Source organism: Dreissena polymorpha, chromosome 6 (genome assembly GCF_020536995.1).
Source record: "Dreissena polymorpha isolate Duluth1 chromosome 6, UMN_Dpol_1.0, whole genome shotgun sequence".
Taxonomy (NCBI): Eukaryota; Metazoa; Mollusca; class Bivalvia; order Myida; family Dreissenidae; genus Dreissena; species Dreissena polymorpha.
In genome coordinates, this window is record NC_068360.1 from 99,361,836 (window position 1) to 99,375,579 (window position 13,744).

The window sequence follows — 13,744 nt, forward strand, 5'->3', positions numbered from 1 at the left end:
AAATTGACGTTCAAAAACATTATCTTTATCATTCAAAATGTGTTGTCAAAATATTCAAATATAGGAAAACCATTTTTGGCATTGTTTTAATAAAGGCGCATATCGAAACGTGAATAAAAGGAGTAGAATCACTCTACTGCTACTGTTACTGCTCATGCTAATGTTACTGATAATACTACTGCTGCTACCACCGCTGCTACTGCTGCTGCTGCTGCTGATGATGATGATGATGCTGCTGCTGCTGCTGATGATGATGATGATGATGATGATTACATTAATGATGATGATTAATATTAATATATGTTTCGCATTTATAAACTCTTATGCGACTTAAGAAATTGATAATATCATATAATTGATATTGAGAAGTAAAACCTGTAACCAGGCCACTTTCGATAATGCTTATTTAAGGGTAATTCGCAAAATTAAACGTATTGTTTGTCAGCAGGATGACATCGAATCTTATATTAATTGAATAGCTATACCAACGTGGTATATCCTTTTCAAGACCAAAGACATTTTACTTTGTACCAGCAAAGCATATTGAGGCACTTTTGAAATTGATCTGAAAGAATGATTTTAATATAAATATTTCAACAGCCTACAATAAAAGCTTAATTGAATACATGTCATACCCTGTTTCCCGTATTATATAACCATTACAAATATTTTTATCTTACACTGTGTAATATACTTTTAAAGCGTTTTCATTTGCTTATTTTCGTTCGATTGACCAATCACATTTTCTTATTTTGCTTAAAATGACGTTGCAACGTCAAATGACGTCACGAAATGTAAACAACATTCGGGATTTATAATTGTGTTTGCGTAAATATTTATTTAATTTGCTCATTGAAAAGCATGTGATAAAAAAGATCGGACACTCGTTGTCATTTCATACCATATTTTATTAAACTCGTCCAGGAATTTCGAAATTCAGAACTCGTTTAATAAAATATGATATGATATGAGAAATCGTGCCAGATCCTTTATTTATGCATACATTTAAACAAGGCTTTGATTGTAGTGCACGCAAAACAAGAATCATCTAGCGCATAATTGCCACAGTTCCCTTTATACGTACACCAAGTTCCAAAAGTTTGCGAAATTGCAGGAATGAGAAATTCCGGCGTACTGACGGAAGGACGCTCAGGCGTATTTGGAGATGAGGGGCTTAACCTAAAGTCCTATCCTGTAAATTCGGTAGTGAACTAGAAAGATACAGAAGGTAAATTTATGTTAGTTTATTTAGTTATTCATATAAGCTGCTCGTTACTTACCAGGTTTTCCGTATTGCCCTTGTGCACGAAGTCGATGGAGCACAATCGCCAAGACCAAGACGACGATTGCGAGTATTGCGATTATTGCGAATAGGAAGATATTCCAACCTGCCAAATGTAGAAAATACAGTATGGTAATTTGCGAAATATTAGAATTGGCAAATTTTGATTAAAATCGGCGACAACTCAAACATAACGGATTAGTGTTTAATTATGTTCAAAGAATGGCATTCATGGTACGCACACGGAGCAGAATATATTTACAGCAAGTTTAAAAATACACGGGATTAAAGTGCACTACTTTTAACGAAAATTTATATTTCTAGATTGATTAATCTTATGACATTATTTATATTTTAGAGTGATATTGCTTGACAGATGTCTTACTGTGGAATCGTTGATTATTTCAAAAACAATTTAATGCCTTTCAATGTTTAACTAAAGATTGATGATCAATCGAGGAATTATGAAAAACGTTAGAAATGTGATTAACTGTTTTGCACACATATACATTTTCCTGCATCTGCACATCCAATGTCAAAATTGTGTCATATTAAATATAGGAAAAATGAACCTCCAGTACAAAACAATTCCATTAAAAAAAAAATGAATTAAGGCTTGACCATGTTGTTCGACGATAAGTTTGAAACATGTCATCGTGTAAGGACTGACATTCTACACAATGATTTTATCCATTATGGTGGATGCCAAGTTTAAACAAAATTAAAACGTGGGTATCCTCGTATCATATACTAAGGCTACAAAGAACCCACTGTGTATCTGGTTTCAGGTCTTTTCGAAAAAGAAATGTATTCTTTCAAATCTTAGTACGGATCTATAAATATAGTACATATTAATATATTTTTACCACAAGTATCTAAAGGATTTAGTACAAAACATAAAAAATAATGTTATGATATGTTTTCTGTTTAAAAATTGTCTTTCAAGATATTAAACAATACATAACATTGATATGAACACTGACAATCACATGTGTACTTATATAACAGCTTTCTTAGGAATCTATTAATATTTTAACTGTAACATGTTAAGCTCCATAAGCCTTTGCCACTGACAAGTATATAACGAAATCACAGTGGCATGGATACTGACTAGATATAGTTTAAATCAAAAGTACTCTAATGTTGTAAAACAAATAATTAACACAGTTATTTCGTTTCGTTTAAGATTCAACATCTGTTGTCAATGATTGTAACACAATTATCAAAATAAAAATAAATTTTTAACACACAGGCGGCTCTTGACCTGATTGCACGTACACTAAATTCCGTACGAGCATATACAATCGATTTTAGAAATTGTTCATCAATAAGTTACATATGAAAACAGCATTTGTTATTGTGAATAATTCAATTCGTCAAATAAGTTTAAACAATGTAGAATTTCTCTTACATTTCAATTCCTAAATGATAATAACTAACTTATTCCAATTCAAGCATTACATTTTAAGTTTAAAGTTCATCCAAGCGAAATTCACAATTAATCAAATAAGCATTGATCGTTAAATATGCAGATAGTTCAAACATATTAAGTTACCAGTTGACTTCTTAGGATACTGCATACCAGTATTTTGCAAAAGCTCGGCAATGTTGGTTTGACCTGTCATAACGATTATACGTTAGTCAATTTAATACCATTATACAAATAAAGAATTATAACAGAGATATGAAAATGTGTAAAAGATATACAGCATACTTTAAGCAGGTTTATTTAGGGACATGGTTCAAATTGTATTCACCCTACCGAACAGAGAAGGTTTAAACCGAAAGCTAGATCCCTTTACATGTGAGATTTCACTACTGTCTGGTTATATGTTTCGACACATGATATCATGGTCCACAGTATCGAAAGCCTTTTTGAGGTCAAGCATAATCATTCCCGTGACCATACCCCTAGCGATCTGTGCACGAATGTGATCCGTAAGATGGATAAGGCAGGAGTCTGTAGAGTACCTCCCACTTTGATATTCGTACAAAATGTTGTTTTTGACGAAAAAAGACTCTAGCTGGTTGTATACGGCGCGCTCAAAATTTTTTGACACTATCGTCAAATACTAACTGGCCTATAATTACAAACATCAGAATATCATTCTTCTTAAAAAGTGGCTTTACTTTGGCACTTTTTATAGCATCTGGAAAACTATTATTTACAATAGAGCTATTAATTAAGAAAGTAATATGAATTACATAAAATGACAATTAGCTTACAAAACATTTTTTACACTTATTTTAAAATAATATTTGATAAAAAATTATTAAAAATTTTCACTGAAAATTAATATTCATATATATTGAGTCATTTGCGACATATATATTTTTTAGAGTGATATTGCTTGTAAATGACGTCACGTCCGGTTGTTTGTGTATACTTACTTCTAAATATTATTAATTTATTCAAGTATATGTAGAAAAATAAAGCAACATATGTCTTTATGTATAAACGATTATTCGTAATTTAGTGATAGCAGTAGTATAGCATTCATAGAATTTATATATCTAGGTAAGTGAATCCCTTTAGAAAAAGCTAAAATCCACTGACCGAGAGAATGTTGATATGTACAAGGAAGGGGGGTGAGGGGGTGGGGGTGCTCCGGTTATTGTTTTACGACGGTATGATCATTAATTTATTTAGTTTTTATGTATTCGTTTATTTGTATTGTGTAATCTTTTTATTTATTATTTTATTTTATTTATTTATTGTTCATATTTCGCCGCTGAAGTATTGTTCAGTGATAATGATATTGCAATTTACAGCTTTAAAATACCAGTGGTATATGGGGTGCTCAGCGTAGAGATAGTACTTTGTTGCTTTGCAGCAGCTCCATCGGGAAGTAAAGAACAACACACTGAACACTTAATTCTGGCTTCTGACAATTTGACCCAACTTCACCATTTTTAACCGCTTCAGCTGGCGGGCGAATCAAAGTGAGGGGCTGACACGTTTCGTACGACAGATTGTAAATTCTTGGACAGGAGATCGAGATCACCAAGAGTGCCTCTCACAAAATCACAATCATCGACAGTTGACTACGACGAGGAGATTACCCAATTCTATTCAAAATTAGAACGCAACATAGTCGATGACCCTAAGAGGACATTCTCATTGTCAAGGGTTACGGAAACGTCAACGTTGGATCACAGATTAGTCAATGAGAGTCTGGCTTAAGAGAGACCAACGACAGATGGTTTAGGTTTCTTTAGTTCGCCAGAAGCCACCAACACACCCTTCTAACATCGCCCAAAACAGCGACATGGCATGCTTCAAACAGGCACGCAAACATATAGATCAATTTCAGAATGACGCCGCAACGGTGGAAGTCAAGCATAAACAATTGGAACGTTTTTTGTGTGCAGACATCAGCAATTATCGTGCCTTAGTGCTCATTACCATAAAGCTGACTTTAAAGATCGCTGAACGATCCAGAGATAGCAGAGGCATTTCAAGCACAGTTAGGCGGCAAGTTTTCATCTCTGAACATCATAGACAATGACAACAACACAATCACCAACAACATCACGGATATCTTTCTGTAATCGACCAAACAAGTTCTTGGGAAAGAAAAAAAAGATGGGTGACGGCCGAAATCAAAAACCTCTGTGAAAACGAAGAGAGCTCAGGCATTAGAAAAATATCAGCTTGGATTTAATGGTAGAATACCAGAAAGCAAAATGGAGATAAGTAAGAAGATGAAAGAGGCCAAGAAAGGGTGGATTGAGGAGCACTATAACAACATTGACAAGAGATTATTCCAGGAAGCACTAAGAATGGCCAAAATCACCCTTAAGACCCTCACAAAGACTAGTCAGCTCAAGGCAAGTGTTATCGCAGACGCTTAAGTGAATTTCCTGACCGAGAGTGTCGCTATTCTAACGCTATAAATACCTGCTTCACCCATACCCCAGTCTCCTTCAGAACGACCCCAGACAAGAAGCTGATTACAAAAGTCAGTCCATAGTAATGTGTAGGAGGCGATGCGTAGTCTTTGGGTAGGATAATCTATTGGAGTGGACAACGTCCGTCCGAGCTGATTAATCACGGAAGAGAGGCAACGACTTTAGCAATGACGGCACTATGCCATAATATCTGGGAGGAACAAATGTGAACAAAAGAGTGGACCCAGTCTCAGGGCATCCCCCTACCGAAAAAGGGCAACCTTAAGTGGTTAGATCATCACCGCACCATCAGCCTAATCAGTCATCCCAGCAAAGCTACGCATGCTACGCATCGTCCTCAATCGATTGACAATTTAAGCCTGGGAACTGCTTGCCAAACAGCAGGCTTGATTAAGAGCTGGGCGAAGCACAGCGGAACAGATATTCAGCTACAGAGTTATCACTCATAGATACCTACAATAACCACGTGACCTTTACGAAAACTTTATCGACTGTAAGAAAGCTTCCGCCAGAGTGTGACATGATGGCATGTGACATGTTATGAGAAGATTTAACATTGACGAAGGGCTGGTGAAGTCATCGGAAACGTCAGCAGCGAAGTATTTCTAAATGGACAGAAGGTGTACGTTTTCAGGACATCAGTGGGCGTCCGTCAGTGATGTCTGCTCTGTCCTTTCATGTTAAACCTTTTCCTTGAGAAGGTAGTGCAAGAGTCTCTCAAAGACCACTACTCCTCAATCTCAAACGTTGGAAGACCTAACTTCATGTTGAAATTCGCTGATAAAATGACCTCATTGGAAGCCCAATCAGTGAAAGTCAAGGTCTCACCAACAGGTTCTATGAAACAATTGGAGGTCAGAATGGAGAAGTAGAAGATCATGGTGAACAGCACGACCAGCCCCCGTGCAGACATCCCACTGAACGGCGAGAAGATGGAAACAATTATCTGTTTCAAATACATGAGAAAAAACCTGTCTAAAGATGGTACCTGGACCACTGATGTCCCGATAAGAACTATCATGGCTAACGCAGTTATGGCAAGACGTAAGAGGTTTCGGACAAGCAGCTCCTAAAGTTTGTCCACAAATTACACACTCTGCATGTATCTCTTAATCTCCATCCTTCTGTACAGCTGCTAGACTTGGGTGCTTCACGCGGACACAGAACGCATAATTCAGACCATTGAACACGAGTGTACCCGAAGACTGCTCCACAACTCCTAAATATAGCACAAGACCAACGGAACATGACTACCACACTTATTGGCCCACAAGATCAACTAATGGCGACCGTCAAACGACGAAAGCTGGTTTAGTTTGGACACGTCACCAGGCACGACTCTCTGTGCATGACGGTGCATCAGGGCACACTAGAGCAAGATCGAGGCAGTCGGAGGAGAAGCTAGATGGACAACGTGAAAGAGTGCATATCACTCCCCATGGATAAATAACTCTCATCAGCTCACAGTAGACCTAATTGGCGAAATAATTATGTATCATACTCCTTCCTTTCGTCCCAACGGCAAATCCTTGCCAAGGGAATGCGGATGATGATGATCTTGCATCTGCGCAGCAGAGGTCAAAATGCTGTAGTAATAAATATAATAAAAAATATTTATTCATTAAGTTCTACTACTACAGCGAAACATGTCATCGTGTATGTCATGTCATTCTTTATTGTGGGTTGGTGCCGAGTTCAAACAAACATATAACGTAGATATCTTTTAATTAAATACTAAGGATGTAATCCACTTTTCTGTAAGAATTAGATCTGTTTGAAAACGAAAATGTATAAATACAAATAATTTAAAGATGATTGTTTCTGTTTTTTTAAATATTCGTTCAAGATTTCTAAAAAATAAAAACACATCACAATGATATTGACGCTAACAAGAAAATGTGAACTCTAATATCATCTGTAGCCAGCTTTCATTAACAATAACACATTTTACCTGTAACGTTTTACGCTTTATAAGCGTTTGTCTCTGATTCACAGAACCTAACAAAACTCAATCACAATGGCATGCAGACTTACTGGAAATGATTTAAATACAAATCTGTTTACATTTAAAAAAAATCACACTGTTGCACCCGTAAATTGAAGCAAAGAAGCCATTTGATGTCGATTGTTTGCAAGTGCGTGTGTATATTTTGAACTTTATGAGGTCCATCCGGGTCAAAGGCCGCATTATGTGTAGACTCGGTATGTATCCCAGCACTCAAACCTTAGTTGCTTATTCGACTCACGAAAGTTGGGAAGAATTTTGAATGGGATCTGAAATCTCCAGCTATAATAATTTTACTAATAGATATTCAATGTTGGTGTTGTCTTATGATGTGGGGGTAAACCGCAGTAACCGAATGGTCCGGTATGGTGACCACATACCCAACTCACATGCGCCGGAAAAGGGGATTTATTATCGGGCAGAAAGGACCATACATCAAAACACGGGGGTGAAGGTATGCAATTAGTCATCAAGGCCATTATCACCAAGAGTTTGGTCAAGGCCACCTTCTGAGCACATCTCAGTTTAAGGTTTTTGACAATCTGTAAACGGTGTCTGGTATTCAGATTAAACGTCGAAATATACGATAAAGAGCTCAATGTGCATACCAAAAGTCAGGCACGAATTTACCGGGAGGGGGGGACACGAGGGGCACGTGCCTCCCCCCCCCCAGTCGTTAAAGCCTTCTTTTTTCTTGTAAGTGTTTTTTGTAACAAAGTTTGCCAGATGTTCCGATTTACCCAATTTCCGACAGAAGACGTGCCCCTACCAACCTTACTGCCTACTATCCACAGGGGTCACCTGTTCAACGTTAACACTCGATTATCACTGTCGCAAGGATCTCTTTAGTGCGATATGCTCTCTTTTCGGCAGATATTTTAAGCGTCTGGGTAACATTAAGCGTCTGTCATGTACACTAAATAAGCGTCTGGATGATCTTGAACCTTGTTTTGATGTCAAGTATACCAATTAACACTGTATTGTCAGATGTAATAAACATGGGAACATTAGATATGCAGACTTTTATTGCGGTATATAATACAGCGTATCACGGCATTTTCTCCATAGAAATGAAGCGAAAGGCAACAACATTGGATCGCTTTTTTGGTCTATTCAACAAACCAAAAAGCAGTCTGATTCTGAGCCACAGTTGTCGAGTCTAAGGTAAGAATTTATTTTTTAAAATGTATTATAATGCGTTTATTGCGCTAAGTTTATTCAGAATGTTTTAATTGTTTAACTCTAAAGTATTGATATATAGGAACAAAACGATTGCGGGTAAATTTATTAACACATTTCTTTATATTAATAGTACAATAAATAAAGCCCATACAATGATATACATTGTATGCCTGTTCCGTTCTGTATACACCCTGTAGAAATTAATTTCAATAAAATTGAATTTTATCAAATGTTATGTGCACTTTTTACAACTTTTGCATTTTGAACTAATACCATTCACATTTTATCATGCTCTGATAATATATGGTAATTAAAATATTGATCAGACCAACAGTATTTATGTATATTTTGAAATAAAATGTTTGCATAGTTAATTCAACTGAATTTTACATTTCTATATACTCTCTCTTTTTTATTTTCAGAACTCGTCATGAAGATGACTGTAAGAGTCCACCTACCAGCTCAGTGTGGTTAAATTAAGCTGCCAGCCTCCTACCATTTGGAGCCACAGTGTATTTGTTAGTTGTACTGTTGAATGTCAATTGCAATTTTAAATAACAAGAGCACCGCATAACGGGTGCCACGCTCGGCTTCGAAAGCTTGACAGAATTTTTTTTTAGAGGTCACAGTGACCTTGACCTTTAACTTAGTTACCCAAAATGGTTGTGGCGTGTAGAACTCATCAAGGTGCATCTACATATGTAGTTTCAAAGTTGTAGGTGGAAGCCCTTTGATTTTAGAGGCAATATTAAGGTTTTTATTTAAGTTTTATATCAGAGGTCACAGTGACCTTGACCTTTGACCTAGTGACCCAAAAATGGGTGTGGCGTGTAGAACTCATCAAGGTGCATCTACATATGAAGTTTCAAAGTTGTAGGTGGAAGCACTTTGATTTTAGAGCCAATGTTAAGGTTTTAGCACGACGCCTACGGCGGAAGGCGGACGTCGGACGTCGGACGGCGGACGGCGGACGACGAGCAGGCTATGACAGTAGCTCGGGTTTTCTCCGAAAACAGCCTCGCTAAAAATTAAACATCTTTAACAGACAGCGTTTAATATTTACGTCTTTATGTTGAAATCACCTATATTAAGTGTAAACGTATTGATATATGACCGTTCATTGTACACTGACTTCTTGTGGCGGCCGTCCCCCCCCCCCCCCCCCGCATTTGTTTTATGGAACAAATTGTGTATCCCCCCCCAGTTATGTCCTCTTTGGATCCGGCTCTGAAAGTTAATATAGTTTAATCAAGTATTCGGATCTTCTTTTACCATCCGAAACCTTGACCAGAATTCGGATATCCAGATATCCGGATATTCGTTACCGTCCCTCAACAAAATAAAAAAAAACAAATGTCAATTCAAAACGTTTTGTCACTAATTGGTGCACACGCATCATAATAAAATCCAAAATGTGACCACACCGGTTAATCTTGACCTGATAATGCGTCAACTAAATTCCTTACGAACGCGGTGTATACAATCAACCAGACTGTCAGACCATATCGGCAAAAACACGTTTTAATAGCATGCATCTTTTACCAATACTATATAAATATATTACTTGATATTATATATGAAAAAATCACCAATCAGAAAATCATCCAACATATTTACTTCGCCTCAACAAAATTCCAGAATACTGTTACACATAACTGAGATTTTTTTTAAGCAGAAAGTCGGATCCGAACTAATTCCGAATACGGAGGTAGTGGAACCGTACTCTCAGATGATCGGATGAATTCGATTTCTTCAAGTAATTGGGTAATCAGTTGCAGCACGTTTGTCAATACGGTTGTTTTGCTAGCTTCATTTAAGAATCTGTATTTGGCATCAATGCACAGTAATTAAATATCTAAACACTGTACTTGTTTTATCATAAGACAATATTCTACTGAAAATGTAAGAGTGTTCGGGTTGTAAATTTTCCAGTATTATGTTTTCAGTCATGAAAAAGCAATGGGTAATGTGGGAAATATAATTTTACATGCGCTTATGATGGAACACATGCTTTAAACTTTACAAAACATAGTTTAAAAAAAAAACTTTATTTCAACATAGCAATTGCAATTATACAAATATAGCATAACTACCTTTACAACAGTTCTTTAAATTAATAAAATGCAGAAGGCGATTTTTGAAAAGAACGGATCCGCTTATACGTTCATGATGCTAAATGATAATTGTTAGTTGCATTACGCAATTATTTATAATCAGACAATAGCCTGAAGGCGTCTGTCAGCATTTGTCCAATTCTAACAGACATGTGTAAACCGTACATTTGTAATGTGAATAATACCAATGCATATTTCAAGTTAATACAATGTCTTTTAATTATGACATTTCACTTTCTGAATGTGATTAATCCAAATAATCATTTTCATGGCATTACATGAAACGTGCATCAATGCGGAAAACACAAATAACCAAATATGACTGATCATTTCATTGTAAGCATGTTTCAATTACTTCAGACACTTTTCATACAACTGTAGTAAATTATTAAACCTGAAGGTACCTGTTGACTTCGCATGATACTGGCTACAAGTATTTGTCTAAATATGCATTATCGCTGCGAATACTGAAGAAAAGATGTTCCTTATTGTGAAGTGTTGGGTTAATTTGTAAAACCATCGTGTATCAGTCACTTTCTGAACATCATACGTGGAATTATATCAAAGTTATGAAACTTGTCAAGGAATATCAAGCTGCCTTCAAATATTTAAATTACGATTATGCTCAGTAGGTGGTCAACATATAAGACAGACGGTGTATTTAAGCGAAAGATATGCATTATCGCTGTCCTTACTGAAGAAAAGATGTTCCTTATTGTGAAGTGTTGGGTTAATCTGTAATATCATCGTGTGTCAGTCACTTTCTGAACATCATACGTGGAATTATATCAAAGTTATGAAACTTGTCAAGGACTATCAAGCTGCCTTCAAATATTTAAATTACGATTATGCTCAGTAGGTGGTCAACATATAAGACAGACGGTGGATTTAAGCGAAAGCTAGAAACCTCCTCAATGATCTGAAAATCATATAAAGCGCTTCGAATCACATAGACGTAAAATTGCGAAAGTGGAACACTCACAAACAAATCCACACACACACACACACACACACACACACACACATACACACGCAGGCATGGCGCACAAACGCTAATGCTTTTAAGCACACATACACACACAGGGACACACATGCGCGTGATCATACGCGCACACGCATACGCCCACACGCATACATATACCCGCATACACACGCACACGCGCGCACGCACGCACACACATACACACACACACTGTTTAATTTTTTCAAAATATTTATAAAACTTAATATTTATGTTATGATACAATCCCTATTATTTACCCACTATTGTTTCTGAGTATATTTTGTCAACTTGAATATGTAATAAGTTTTCTTACAAATGTAGCCCTTACAGAGCTTTCACCTGTATGTTACGCTAAAAAGTCAATGATAGTGAAAAGCGTTTTATCCGTTTAAACGTTAAAGGAATACGTTTAAGAGTGTCATCTTGAAGGAGGGAGATAACTCTAGTCATTTCGTTGCTAGTTATGAAGAGTTGCCGATCTTGAAACGCTTGATATATTGACTAATACATGAAGAGGAGGGTATGATGAAACCAATTAAACATGTTTTATGATGTGATTCCCCGAATAGTTGCGGTTTTTATATCATTTAGACTACAATCATAGACCAATATGAACACTTGATTGTAAATGCATGATTCTGAACAGTATTTTTACAAGCGTTTCCTTAATAAATAGAACACTTTTAACATTGTAAATAGGGTTTTCGGATCTCAAAATCCGTATCTCTAACCACCGTATTCTGTTCCAGTATCATGTGTGTACACTATTCTGCATGTTTTAAACAACCAAAATCGCATATTAGTTCGTAACAACAACAACAACAAATAAAACGACAACAACAAAATAAATAACACACAATACCTCCAGGTTTTGGAGTTGTCATACTTGTCGTAGGTGCAGGAGTTGTTGAAACTTAAATAAAAGGAGACACATAAATCAACGATTCATTATAATCGTTTAAGCATAGCTTTGTAATCAAATGGTTTTCAAAACTGTCCTGTAAATTTGTTTCCCCTCACAATTGTTCTTTTGTGTTATTCGGAAATGTGAATGAATCTTGTAATAAAATGGTACAGTAAGTTGTTGTTGTTTTTTAATTTTACCGAGCTATCTATGTAATTAATTTATTTATTTTAAATTAACTAACATTCAAACGCTGTTATCAGTGAATTTGTATGAAATAAATCATTACTTTTAAAGAAAACGGTTTTCTATGCAAGAAAGAAATAGTAGTACCTGAATGTTGTACACATTTTGTGATTTTCCCTGCACCATCGGTTTTAGAACAACTGAAGTTTCCCGACGTTATGTTATTTGATGTTATTATGACAACGTACACTACCGTTAAATCTGCATTCGAAGACATAGTGTACACACCGCTGCTCGCTTGATCAATGGGGCATTCAAATCTATCAAATTCATAGCACTCTCCTATCGGAGAGTGTTCGGATCCATTAAAACAGTATACGTGTTTTGTTTCGGTATTTGCCCATGTGAATTTATATTCCATCCAAACACGGTTTATAGGCCCATCAACGAATTCTGTGCATGTTCCTGGAATGTAAATTACAACACATTAATTGTGACATGGTTAAACATCAAATTTAAATTCAAGTGTTACTATGCTTTTAATATGAAAAGAGAAACATTTAATTAATACATCAAAACTTATTGCCTGATATGGTGTTGGTTTCCAGGAGAATTATTAACACCCAAAGTATGATCGAAGACGCCATTGTCACGGTTTACTATGCGTATCAAGCACACTCACACACACCGCTGTCGTGTATTGCTACGTTAACGGAAATGAAAGCTCTGAATGTTTTCATCGTGCACGGAGCTATTGTCGGTAGTTTATCTACGTCGCGTTAAGATTGTAAGACAGCAATGTACCCTAATGTGATAGAGACAAACATTATTGTGCAAATAGCGATTTAAAACTTCATATATCGTTTCAATTTCTATAAACATTAAATGGAGGGTTAATATTTCTCGAATATATTAAAGGGATCTTTTCACGCTTTGGTAAATTGACAAAATTGAAAAAAGTAGTTTCAGATTCGCAAATTTTCGTTTAAGTTATGATATTTGTGAGGAAACAGTAATACTGAACATTTACCATGGTCTAATATAGCCATTATATGCATCTTTTGACGATTTTAAAACCTAAAAATTATAAAGCGTTGCAACGCGAAACGATTGAATAATTTGGAGAGTTCTGTTTTTGTCGTTAAATTTTGTGAAA

General features: G+C 36.1%; 1 long non-coding RNA gene across 1 annotated transcript; it reads right to left on the reverse strand.

The window, feature by feature from the left end:
* Positions 1-1,167: 1,167 nt before the first annotated feature.
* LOC127836619 (uncharacterized) lies at positions 1,168-13,331 on the reverse strand. The gene is made up of 3 exons (XR_008028848.1): positions 12,736-13,331; positions 12,361-12,411; positions 1,168-1,388 (listed from the first exon to the last, which is right to left on the reverse strand). It is a non-coding gene; the product is annotated as an uncharacterized LOC127836619 (long non-coding RNA).
* Positions 13,332-13,744: the final 413 nt, after the last annotated feature.